Source organism: Phacochoerus africanus, chromosome 2 (assembly GCF_016906955.1).
Source record: "Phacochoerus africanus isolate WHEZ1 chromosome 2, ROS_Pafr_v1, whole genome shotgun sequence".
Lineage (NCBI taxonomy): Eukaryota > Metazoa > Chordata > Mammalia > Artiodactyla > Suidae > Phacochoerus > Phacochoerus africanus.
The window spans coordinates 107,720,905-107,733,667 of NC_062545.1; the positions used below are offsets into that span (position 1 = coordinate 107,720,905).

Sequence of the window (12,763 nt, forward strand, 5' to 3'; positions counted from 1 at the left end):
TCCACCTATAACGTACACAATGAAACAAATATAGAAACAAATAATAGGGAAGTAAGTTATAGATGGTCCTTTAGAAGTCAATTTCATCTGCGCATCTAACCATAAAAGCAGCATCTGCTCTGCTAAATACAGGTGTTTTATATCCTTGTCATTAATTGGAGGGGACATTATGTCATCATACATCAACAGTTAAGGTTGGTTAAAGTGCCACTTATCTCAGGTGCTGTCATTAATCAGGTTCTTTTCAGCTTGGCGACTCCAGAGGCTTGGCTCAAAGCTGCTCTGTGTGAATGGGTTTCCTTGTGGGTTTAAGGTGTCATCTTATTATTAGTTTGAATGAAAAACTTGGGACCCCAACATAAGAGGCTATTAAAGTAACTATTCTGATGCTTCAGAGAAGAGAAGCACCCCCCCTCCATCATTGTCATCCCCCCCCTACCCCCCCGTGCCTCCCCTGCATAGCCAAGGGGTGGACAGAGAGACACATCAACACAAGCTGTTGCCTCATCTCGGTTTAACCCATTAATGGATTTCAAAATACCAACTACAGTAAACCTGACACTTAAACAGAGCTGGAGGGCAGCAGAGTCCCGTGGATGGCAGCACCTTCTCTTTCTGCCTGATACCCATATCACCCAAATGCCTTCCTGGCCACTCCAGATCCATAATACGATGTCCACATCAGACAGGCTTCTAGGAGGCATTCTTCCTTAGTCTCTGCTTTCACTGAACATGCCTGTTCTTTATCCCATTCCTTCAAGGCCGCTGGAAGTGACATAAGTTGCTCTAGTTTAGGTTATTTAGGGACAATATTGGTAGCTTTTATAACTCTGGCCTTTATACCTTCATCACCTTAATTCTAAATGTTAAGGGGGAGTTCCCATTGTAGCTCAGTGGGTTATGAATGCAACTTGTATCCATGAGGATGTGGATTCGATCCCTGGCTTCACTCAGTGGGTTAAGGATCTGGCATTGCTGTGAGTTGTGGTGTAGGATGGTGGCTGCAGCTCAAATTCAACCCCTAGCCTGGGAATTTCCCTAAGCTGTGGGTGTGACCCTAAAAAATAATAATAAAAAAAAAGTTAAAGTGAAATGCTCAGGCAATGGGTTGAGATTTCAGAGAGGAGGTTTTTTAGTCTATATCAAATTTTCAATCAAGGAGCCCCTAATCTGCCTTGAAGATAAAATTCCCTATTTATCTCAAATTGGGTCTCTGATTGTCTCAATCTGTGCAAGAGATTGTAACAATAAAGGGAAGGTATTTTTTAAATCATTCATTCATTTACTCATTCATTCAGTGGATATTTTATTGCTTGAGGAACTGAGCTAAAAGTGAAGGATGCAATACTCAGAAACCCACACAGCCCTTGCTTGAAAGTTTTTACAGTGTGGATGGGGTACAAATGAAGCAAATAGTAATAATAATTTTAAAAAAGAAAAATTGTAACTGTGATTAGTTCCACAGACAACAAAAAGCTATGTTTCTATAAGGCAAACATAGACATATAGATGATCTGAAGTATGAACAGAGGTTGGTCAAGGGAGGATGAACAGTGTTCCTGCAGAGGGAACAGCAAGCATAAGTTGCTATGAGAGGAGGAAGGATAACAAATTCCAGAAATGAGCCTCCATTATAGACAGAATTCTAAGGTGGCACCCAAATCAACCCTGGGCGCCCAGGCCCTGCATAATTTTTGAGACTATGAATATGATGGCTTTTGCTCCCGTGATTAGGTTACCTAATATGGTATAGTTAACTTTTAGAAAGGAAGACTTAGTGGACCTGATCTAATCACAAGAGCCTTTTCAAATCTATGTCTAGACGACAGAGGAAATAGGAGATTCTAAACCTCATGTTTAGAACCTTTTTATTTTTTTATTTTTTATTTTTTTACTTTTTACTTTTATTTTTTCTTTTTAGGGCCACACCTGTGGCATATGGGAGTTCCTAGGTAAGGGGTCGAATGGGAGCTGGAGCTGCAGCAGCTGGCCTACACCATAGCCACAGCAACGCAGGATCCAAGCCTCATCTGTGACCTACACCACAGCTCATGGCAACACCAGATCCTTAACCCACTGAGCAAGGCCAGAGATTGAACCTGAGTCCTCATGCATACTGGTTGGGTTCACTACCACTGAGACACAATGGGAACTCCCAATGAACCCTTTTTGGCTTGAAGATGGAGGTAGCCCTATAACAGGTATATTGGTGACCTAGTGTAGCTGAGAGCAACCCTGGTTGGCAGCTGGCAAGGGAATGGGGCCTCAGTCCTATACGTGCAAGAAACTGAATTCTGCCAACAGTAAGAATGATCTTGTGTGTTAGTTTGCTAGAGCTACTGTAAAGAAGTACCACAGGCGGGATGGCTTCCTTGGAAATTCATTGTCTCACAATTCTACAGGCTGGAAGTCCAAAGTCACAGTGTTGGAAGGATGTGTTTTTTTCCCTAAGGTCTGTGAGGGAAGGATCTGTTCCCATCACCTCTTCTTGGCTTGAAGATAGCCTATGCCTTCTTCCTATGTCTTTCCATTTGTCCTCCCTCTAAGTGTGTAAGTCTCTGTGTTTTAATTTTCCACTTTTATAAGGACGTCAGTCATATAGGATTAGGGCTGAAGTTATGACCTCATTTTAACTTGGTCACCTCTGTAAAGACTCTGTCTCCAAGATGGAGCCAAAGGCAAAGAAGGGAGTCCCCGTCCCTCCTACAGTCAAAGCCAATTCAAAGGCTTTGAAGGAGAAGAAAGCAGTGTTGCAAAGTGTCCACAGCCACAAATATCAGAATATCTAGATGTCACCCACCTTCTGATGGCCCAAAACACTGGGGCTTGGGAAGCAGCCAAAATATTCTCAGAAGAGGGCCGCTAGGAGAAATGAGCCTGACCACTGTGCTGTCACGTTCACCCTTGCCACCAAGTCAACTATGAAGAAGACAGAAGACAACCACACACTTGTGTTCATTGTAGATGTCAAGGCCAGGAAGCACCAGATTAAACAGGCTGTGAAGAAGCTCTGTGTGGCAAGGTCACCACTCTGATCAGGACTGATGTAGAGAAGAAGGCCTACATTCAACTAGCTCCTGACTATGATGCTTTGGATGTTGCCAACAAAATTGGGATCATCTCAACTGAGTCTAGCTGGCTAATTCTCAATATAAAAGTTTTTGCCATTAAAAAAAAAAAAAAAGACTGGGAGTTCCTGCTGTGGCACAGTGGATTAAGAATACGACTACAGCAGCTTGGGTCACTGCAGAGGCACTAGTTCCATCTCTAGTCCAGTACAGTGGGTTAAGTATCCAGCATCGCCGCAGCTGTGGCATCATTGGTTGCAGTTGTATCTCAGATCCAATCCCTGGCCCAGGAACTTCCACATGCTGAGGGTGCATCCATTTAAAAAAAAGACTCTGTCTCCAGATAAGGTCACATTTTGAGGTACTGGGTTTGGGTTTGGATCACCTTTGAGGTATAGAATTACATTCTGAGTTTCTGAATTCAGGAGCGGGAGAGAGGAGACACAATTCAGTCAATAGAGCTTGGAAGTGGATTTTTCATGGAGCCTCCAGACTAATTCAATCTAGCCACCATGTCAATTCTGAAAAAAAGAAGCCAGACACACACAGCTGGACTCTGATCTATCGAACCGCGAGCCAATACATAGATATTGGTTTAAGTTGCAAAGTTGATGGCAATTTGTTGTTTAGCAATGGATGTGCCAGACCTTGTTGACAGAAGAGATTGTGTTGTGGCAGGAGCTGGAGCACACAGAGCCATGAAGGTGAGGGCAAAAAATATGAACTTTGTCCCAAGAACAATGAAAAGGCATTGAAGGACTGAGGAAGATAATGACATGATCTGATTTTGTTTCTCTTTGGGGACTTTCTTTTTGCTCTTTCCTCTTTTCCTTTCCTTCCAAATGAAAATTCCAAAGGACTGGGTGGCTGCAGAGAAAGGTGGGCATTTCCTTGTCCATCACACTTTTAGCCTATTGAAAAGGAAGAAGGAGAAAGACACAGGGGAGAAAAAGATGAATATAAATATTTTTTTTGAAGGTTCACTCTCAGCCCAGTTACTATTGTGAGGCTTTAAGGGCATTTTCAGATTTTATTACAACAAATTTCTCAGTAACCTTATTGCATCAATGAATCGAGACATCTGGATGTTCAGTAACATATTCATGATCATCAGCTCAGAGGGAATGAAACTGAGATTTGGATCCAGACCCGTCAGTCTCTAAAGTTTTTTCTTTAAACTCAATGCACTAAAACCATGTCCCCATCCTGATGTTTATTAGTTCATATATCTTATCCCAACCTTGGAAGAGGTCTATGGATTAGGCAGGACAGGCACAAGTGCAGAGGATGAGAATGCCTAGGCAGTAAGGGTCAGACAGATTGGCCCAACTGAAGATGAGCAACGGAAATTGTACAAGCGCCCAGTCACCCGACCTAGAGAGTCCCCTTCTTTCCCCATTGCTTTTCTTGCCTGAATAAATTGTCAGTGCCTGGGGACTGGAGCAGTGGAAGTGATGACAAATCGTCTTGGGTTTTAAGGTGAGGGAAAAGGTTGGATTTTCTTTTTTTGTTTGTTTGTTTTTGTTTTTTTGTCTTTTAGGGCCACACTAGCAGCATATGGAAGTTCCTAGGCTAGGGGTTGAAATGGAGCTGTGGCTACTGGCCTACCCCACAGCCACAGCAAGGTGGGATCTGAGCGGCGTCTGTGACCAACACCACAGTTTACAGCACTCTAGGGAAAAGGTGGGTTTTTTTTTTTTTTTTGCCTTTTCTAGGGCCACTTCTGCAGCATATGAAGATTCCCAGGCTAGGGGTCTAATCAGAGCCGTAGCCACCAGCCTACTGGGCTAGGTCAGAGCCACAGCAACTCGGGATCCAAGCCGCATCTGCAACCTACACCACAGCTCACAGCAACACCGGATCGTTAATCCACTGAGCAACAAGGCCAGGGATCGAACCCACAACCTCATGGTTCCTGGTCGGTTTTATTAACCACTGCACCACAAAGGGAACTCAGGAAAAGGTTTTTAAAACCCTTCTCAAAGACAATCAAGCTCTGAATTGTCCTCCACACCACCTGGGGGCCCTGCATTTTCAGCTGGTCTCTGCTGAGGACCTGTTGGATGCAGTGCTGGGAATGAATCCTGATGATTCACCCCAGGGCATTTTCGAAGATTTGAGTAAATCATTGAAGTTCACCCATCAGCTTATCCATAATCACTAACTTTGAGAAGTCTAACTTAAGCTGATAGAGTACCCTTAAAACAATGATAAACACTTAATGTGTTTCCTTCAGTGAATTACAAGAAGTCCAGTATCTTATTATGTTCCCTAGAGAATTATTACATTTTGGAGTTCCCTGGTGGCCTAGCAGGTTAAGTGTTGTCACTGCTGTGGCTGGGGTTTGATAGCTGGCCCAGGAACTCCAGCATGCCATGGGCTCAGGCCAAAAAAAAAGTCCCTGGAGAATGATTACATTTTATGTTCTTTACCTTCTTATAAAAAGAATGGTCCACTTCTTTTCTAGCATTCATTTACATGCCTTTGATAAATTACTGTAACCAGATTAAGGAGATAAAATAACCAGTCTATTAATTACAATGATTATTATTTAATGGAAAATGGGATTCTAGGCAAAGTGGGTAGTAAGAAGAAGCTTAGCAATGCATTATATAGATGTGGTATTTTATCTTAAAGAGTAAGATAAGTGTCCAGCCTGTTCCACAATCTAGAGAATATGTTCATTAACTCTGTAAGATTTATATGTATAATTGACCATAATATTTTAACACTATTTGCTTGATTTGGCGGTACATGAGGAACAAGGAAAAACCGTAACTTCAATTAAATTGAGAAAATCTCGCATTGAACATATTAAAGGCCAGCTCTACTCATCAATGTGGGAAGCAGAGGGTTGAATAATGGTTTAAAAAATTTTTTTTAATTAAGCAAGGTATTGTTTTAATTTTAATTTATTAGCAATTTTTTAAAAATAATAAGGGTCAGAAGGAGCATCACTCATCCTCACAATTAACCTTAAAAAACAGCCAAAAATATGATTTTTTTAGATAAATGTTGATACTTTCCAAAAGAGGAGCTTAGCATCATGGTCACATTTTGATTTAATCACCAGCCAACCTCAGATCTTGTCTCATTTTCTCAGCTATAAAAAAGCAAATAATTAATCACTGCATCTGCCTTTATGGAATCATAATGGATTAAAGCAGGAGCCTGCAAACTATGGTCAAATCCATTATTTTGTATGGCCTCAACCTATACTTGTAAATGGTTGAGAAAAAAAGTCAAAACGACCAGACTCTTTTGTAACATGTGAAAATTTTATACTACTCAAATTTCAGTGTCCATGAATAAAGTTTTATTGGACCATAGCTATACTTATTCACTTACATATTGTCTATGGCTGTGTTCCTGCTACAGCAGCTGGATGAGTAGCTGTGACAGTGACCCTATGGCTAGCAAAGACTGACATATTTACAACCCGGCCTTTTACAGAGAATGTCTGACAACCCCTGGACAAAAGAAGAAACCCGGGGATTCTCAAAGTTTGCTACGTATTGGATAGACCTGGGGAACTTTAAAGAACACTTTGGAAAACAAACAAACAAACAAACAAAAATGCTTTGTCCACCATGTCACACCCCAGATCAATTAAATAAGAATCCCTGAGGGTGGACTTCAGACATCAATAAATACAAAATTTCCCAGAGGATTCCAAAGTGCAGGCAGATTTGAGAACTAGTGGCTTAATGTGCTATGTCAGGTATAAATATTCAACACATTTTAAGACCTTGAGCACTGTGAGCTAAACTGATTAAAATAAATCCTCCTTTTTTAGTCTTCAATGCATTCCAGTAGGAAGTTATTAAACAGGCATCAGGTGCAAATACTGTACTTCCCTTCTGTCTCTCTTTCTTTCCTATCTCTGTTTTCACTTGTATTAAGAAAAATCAAGACTGGAAGAAAAACAACGTTTCCTTCTATGTTGTGAGTTGCTAGACATTCACACATTCAGTATTTTATATTTTTTTAATTCATTCCACAAATTTTTGGTGTACAATATCAAGTTCTATACAATAGCCATGGCAGGGCTCCAGAGATGTGCTTTCAAAATTCTCAGAGTATACCAGTGTTCTAATAAATAGCCTTTTATTCAGGGGCAGAAACTCTTTGAATCTTCTGGGGTTCTTATTAGCAGTCTTGTAAATATAATCTAACTTGGTCATGAGTAACTTTGGGACTAATAAATGCATGGCATCTTCAATAGGCTACAACAAAAAAGAATGCCTGAATGTATGTATAATCCAGTCACCAAATCATTGATTCAGTGGATCCATATATTCTACATTAAAATATATCAGAGTATGGCAGATGGAAAAAAGCCCAAGACAATGATTCCAAGAGGCCAGAGATCTTGTAGGCAAGACATGATCAATACATATTAAACAAGAAGATTCCAGTTCTCTCCTGAATAGAGTTCACTTCTTTGTCACAAGCAATGAACACCCACTAAATCTCCCCAACAGGAAGATGGATATGAACAGGGATGGAGGTGAGATGAGGACAGAGATTAAGTACACAGGTTTTGAATTCACATCACTAGGGTTCTAGTTTCAGCTCCATTGATCACTAGCTATGTGACCTTGGACAAACTGTTTATTTCTCAGTGCCTCGACTTCCTCACCTGTAAAATAGGGATAATAATTTCTATGTGATAAAGCTGAATTATTTTTAAAAAGCATATAAAATCTGGGCTGTTTTTTTTCCCCTAATTCTTTGCCCAAAGGGCTGGAATATGGTCTTCACAGCCTGGTTCATGGTGATGGACCCGTCCATGCTATGGACTTGGTTCTCATTGTTCACGATCCTCACTTGAGTACTGTCCTTCCTGGCCAAATATGAATTCCTTAAAAGAAAGGGTTATAATTATACAGCTACTCCCCAAAGTACATCACTGTTCTTTCCAAGAAATCTTTGCAAAGTGTGAAGTTTGTATACATTGAAAATATATAGGAGTTCCCATTGTGGCTTAGCAGAAATGAACCCAACTAGTATCCATAGGGATGCAGGTTCGACCCCAGGCCTCCCTCAGTGGGTTAAGGATCCAGTGCTGCTGCGAGCTGCTGTGTAGGGTCACAGATGCAGCTTGGACCTGGCGTTGCTGTGGCTGTGGTGTAGGCCAGCAGCTGCAGCTCTGATTCGACCCCTAGCCTGGGAACTTCCACATGCCTCACCTTCCGACCCTCCCCCAACCCAAAAAAGAAAGAAAAAAAATATATATATATACTTAAGGTCTTAGAATACCAGTGGATCTTCTCCATGATAAGCAGACAAGTTTCTATTTGCAATCTCCCACTACATTAGCCCCTAGACCAAGTGTAGATTTTGCAGCCTTCAGCCCTGGAGTTGGTTTTAATTCCTAAAAATGTGTACTCTTATTAACATGTTCTCCCCCAAATCAATCTGGTTTCATTCATATAAATATTTCTATGGTGTGTAATCTCGTTCTGTACTTAATATTTTCACATGTATTTCTGTTGCTTTTGTGTCTATTCTAGCAGTTGCACCACCTATTTTTTGTGGTTTAAATTCCAGCAAGGCCAATCTATGAATAGTCCTACTCTCCAAGAGATCACTGTGCTTTTTCTTTCCTTCTTCTAACTAAATAAAACATGAGTAAATGAAATTCAGATGTATAACACAAATGCTATGCCTCATGATCAAGTAAGGTTGATGAATATGATGGTTCAACCTGGAAATAGATTTATCATATTAATAGGACAAAGGAGACATAGTTCCCATTGTGGTGCAGTGGAAACAAATTGTATCCACGAGGATGGGGGTTTGATCCCTGGCCTCACACAGTGGGTCAGGGATCTGGCATTGCCTAAGCTGTGGTGTAGCTTGCAGACATGGCTTGGATCCTGCATTGCTATGGCTGTGGTGTAGGCCAGCAGCTGTAGCTCTGATTTGACCCCCAGCCTGGGAACTTCCATGCTCTGCGGGTGCGGCCCTAAAAAAAAGAAATAATAGGACAGAGGAGACAAGTCATATGTCCATCTTAACAGAGGGCAGAGCATGTGGTGAAATTCATCATCAATTCCTAATTTTAAAAAATTATTAATAAAATAGAGTAGAATGGATTTTCATTAATATGATTTACAAAGTATCTACTCCTGACAAACTTTTCTGATAAAATCAGGAATAATACAAAGATTTCCATTATCACCACTTCTTTTAAGATTATCCTGCAATTCTAGTTAATGCAATTAAACACAAAAACAAAATATTATAAAGGAGGAAGAAAAATGGCCAAGAAAAATGGCTTACCTATGAAATATATTGAAAAAAAAGGAGATTTATCTGAGAAAGAATTAGAACTGACATCCAGGTTAGTATACAGCTGCTATGCCTTCGAATGGTTTATAAACCTTTCGCACCCAGGATCTGTGCTGACTGGTTGGGTCTCAGGTTGCATCAGTCATTAAGTATTTTTAACTGTGGCTGCTAGTAAGATAAATTATTAAGAAGCCTAGCAATGAATCAGTAGATAAATCAGAGTTTTCCTACCTACAAATTATGATCAGTTAAAAAAACAGTGGTAAAGTGATCCTATTCACAGTAGTAACCAAAGATATTAAGTATCTAGGAATATGAACTGGACCAAAAATAGGCAGAAATTTTTCATTAAAAAAAGTCTCAAACTTTTCTGAGGATCATATAAGCAGAAGTTAATACTGAGAAATTGTATTCCTGTAGAAAGAAATACCTAATACTGTACAGATTTCCCTGTAAACTAATCTTTAAATGTAACTCAAACCTTCCAAAAATCCAGTGGGGAATTTTTTTTGGAGCTTGATAAAATTCTGGTAGAATAAACATGCAAAAATATTTTGAAAATGAAGAGTGATAAGTTGGGATTTTCCTTAGCAGATATTCAAATGTGTTATAAAGCCACAATACTTAGAATAATTTGACATTGGTGCCAACATAGACACATCAGTGAAATCAAGTAGAAAATCCCAAAGCAGCCCTATGTACATTTCAGAATTTAGTATATGATAAAAATGGCATTTCAAATCTGTGGGGAAAAGATAAATTATTCAATTAATACCTGACCAGTTTTCATAATCTTGAAGTTAGGAAGGGCTTTCTAAACATGACACTACAAGATGAAACCTTTTTTTTGGCTTTTCAGGGCCGCACTTGCGGCATATGGTGATTCCCAGGCTAGGAGTCAAATCAGACGTGCAGCTGCTGGTCTACACCACAGCCACAGCAACGCAGGATCTGAGCTGTGTCTGTGACCTATGCCACAGTTCATGGTAATGCCAGATGCTTAATACACAGCGAGGCCAGGGATTGAACCTGCATCCTCATGGATACTACTCATGTTCATTACCACTGAGCTGCAATGGGAATTCCAGAAAATAAGGATACTTTTAACCTCCAAAAAACTCTACTGACAAAAATTAGAGAACAAAGAATAAACTAGGAAAGATTTCTTTTTAAAGAGACAATTTTTTTCTTGTTCATCAATCTATTCCTGGATCTTGCAAACATGCCTGGCTCATAGTAGGCACTTGAAAAAAATGACTCCATGAAGAGGTCTTGTAAGTCAGTAAGGAAAAAAATGGACACTTAAATTCTAACAATTAGCAAAAGGCATGACTCAGAAGGAAGAAATATGAAAGGTCAGTAAAAAAAGTTTAAATAATTATAAATCTCACCAGCAATAAGCTAAGTACAAGTTAACAGTTCACCTCTTTTTGCCTATAACTGTATTTTGCCTTCTTATTCTAAATTGACCAATATGTGGGTTAAAGAGTATTCATCAACTGCTGGTATAAAGCCATAAAGCCTCTCTCATAGAAATTTGTGCACTCTAATTCAAAATCTATATATAAAACTGCAGACTTTCTGATCTAGCAATTCCTGAAGTTTTCCCAAAGGAAATTATTAAACAAATGTGCACAGATATAGATACAAGGATATTCATCAAGCATTTTTTATGAGTAAACAGCTAGAAAAAAGTGCTAAAAAACAGGGACTTGGTTTTATAAATTAGGATGCACTTCTTCAACGAAATACCTCCCAGCCAGGATAAGCAATGATGCAGTTATGCATTAATTAACATCGAAAGATGTTCATGATATGCGGCTAGTTCACAAAAGCTGATTTCAAATCAGCATATTTAAAAATCATATCTTTATATGCCTAATGGAAAAATGGAAGGTAAATATTAAAATTTTAGGGATGGTTTAATGGTAATTTTATTTTCTTCTTCATGATCTATTATATGGTCTAATTATTTCGATAAATGTGCTACTTTTATAATAAAAGTAGTAATTTTTGAGAACAATAGAAAGCTAGTACTTAATATTCTGGAAGGAAATCTTTAGATTTCTTCATTGATGCTTTCATCTCCTGAGCTTACTGTTTTACATTGAATGGCTTCTTTTCACGAGAGCTTTATAAACCTACAGAGATTTTCTAGAAGGTAACATCAGGTTAAGTAGGAACCTCTAAATTATTCTCCACCTTCTCCCACTACGTTCATCTGCTATCTCCACCCCTTCACTCTGTTACGCTGTTTTATTTTTATTTTCTTCATAACCTTCTATGTGAAATCATTGAATGAACATATTTGCCTCTTTCTTTTATTATTCATGTTTCTCCACCAGAATGTAACCTCCACGAGGGCAAGAACTTGCATCATTTAGGTTCAAAGCCATTTCCAAATATCTAGAGCAGTAACTGGTATGTTGTTGGGCTGCACAAGGCCCTGTGCTTGACCAGCTTCAAGACTGAAGAAAGAGCTAAGAGTCAGCAATAGAGAAATGATTTAATGGATGGGGGAGCTCACATGCCTGAAGCTAGGTCCTGGAGCAACACCCCATTGTGTGTGGTGGGGTGGACGAGGGCAGGATATGCTGGCAATCTTTGCTCTGAGGGGAAGGGGAGAGTGCCAGTTACGGGGAAATTATAAGAGGTTGGTTCATTAGTTACCAGGGAAACCAGCAGAGGGGCACGCCCCTCACCGCCCCATTGATAAGCCATCCCCAGCTGGGGCCTGGGGCAAGTACTTAGGAAGATTAGTCAAATGCATAGAGTAGAGGTAAAGCAGGCACTGGTTTGAGCAGGGGTTGTACAGAGAGCAAAAGAACAGCTATCTTGAGTGGCCGGTCAGTACACATATGATAGATGCTCAATAAATAGATTTTGAATGAGTGAATGAATGAACAAATGAGTTTGTTTTAGAAGAGGTGATTTACTTGGGATGATTAGACCAAGATTCATTGCCTCTGGAGAACCTCTTGGAATTAGATCTGCTGATTTCCTCTATTATGGAGGCTCACCTCCCAGGCGGTGGTGTCTGGGGAGCATCACTCAAGTCTAGAAATCAGTAGAGTTGGGCTTTCATCCTGATCGCACTACAAACAAGCTTCCTAAACATGTCAGCTCTGCTGTCCTTGTTACCCAAGACTGGCCCTAACAGAAGCTGAAAAGGGCAAGGTACTAAGCTGCTGTCATTGTTCCCTCTCTCTGCTGTTTCACCTCTCCAGCGGTGTCTACCTTCCTTCCTGTGTGCCAACATTCTCTCCTGTTTCTCCTGCCCAGATGAGGGATGTGAAGGCTGCTTAAGCCTCCCTTGGGTGCCCTCTGACCACCTCCAAGTTAGAGACTCACATCCTTACACTTAGGACTTTCCCCCACTTGCCTCTCGGGGAAACCTA

At 40.1% G+C, this 12,763-nt stretch overlaps 1 pseudogene; it reads left to right on the top strand.

Moving 5' to 3' along the window:
• The first annotated feature begins 2,666 nt into the window (after nucleotides 1–2,666).
• Nucleotides 2,667–5,232, top strand: LOC125120746 (60S ribosomal protein L23a-like; annotated as a pseudogene).
• The last annotated feature ends 7,531 nt before the right edge of the window (nucleotides 5,233–12,763 follow it).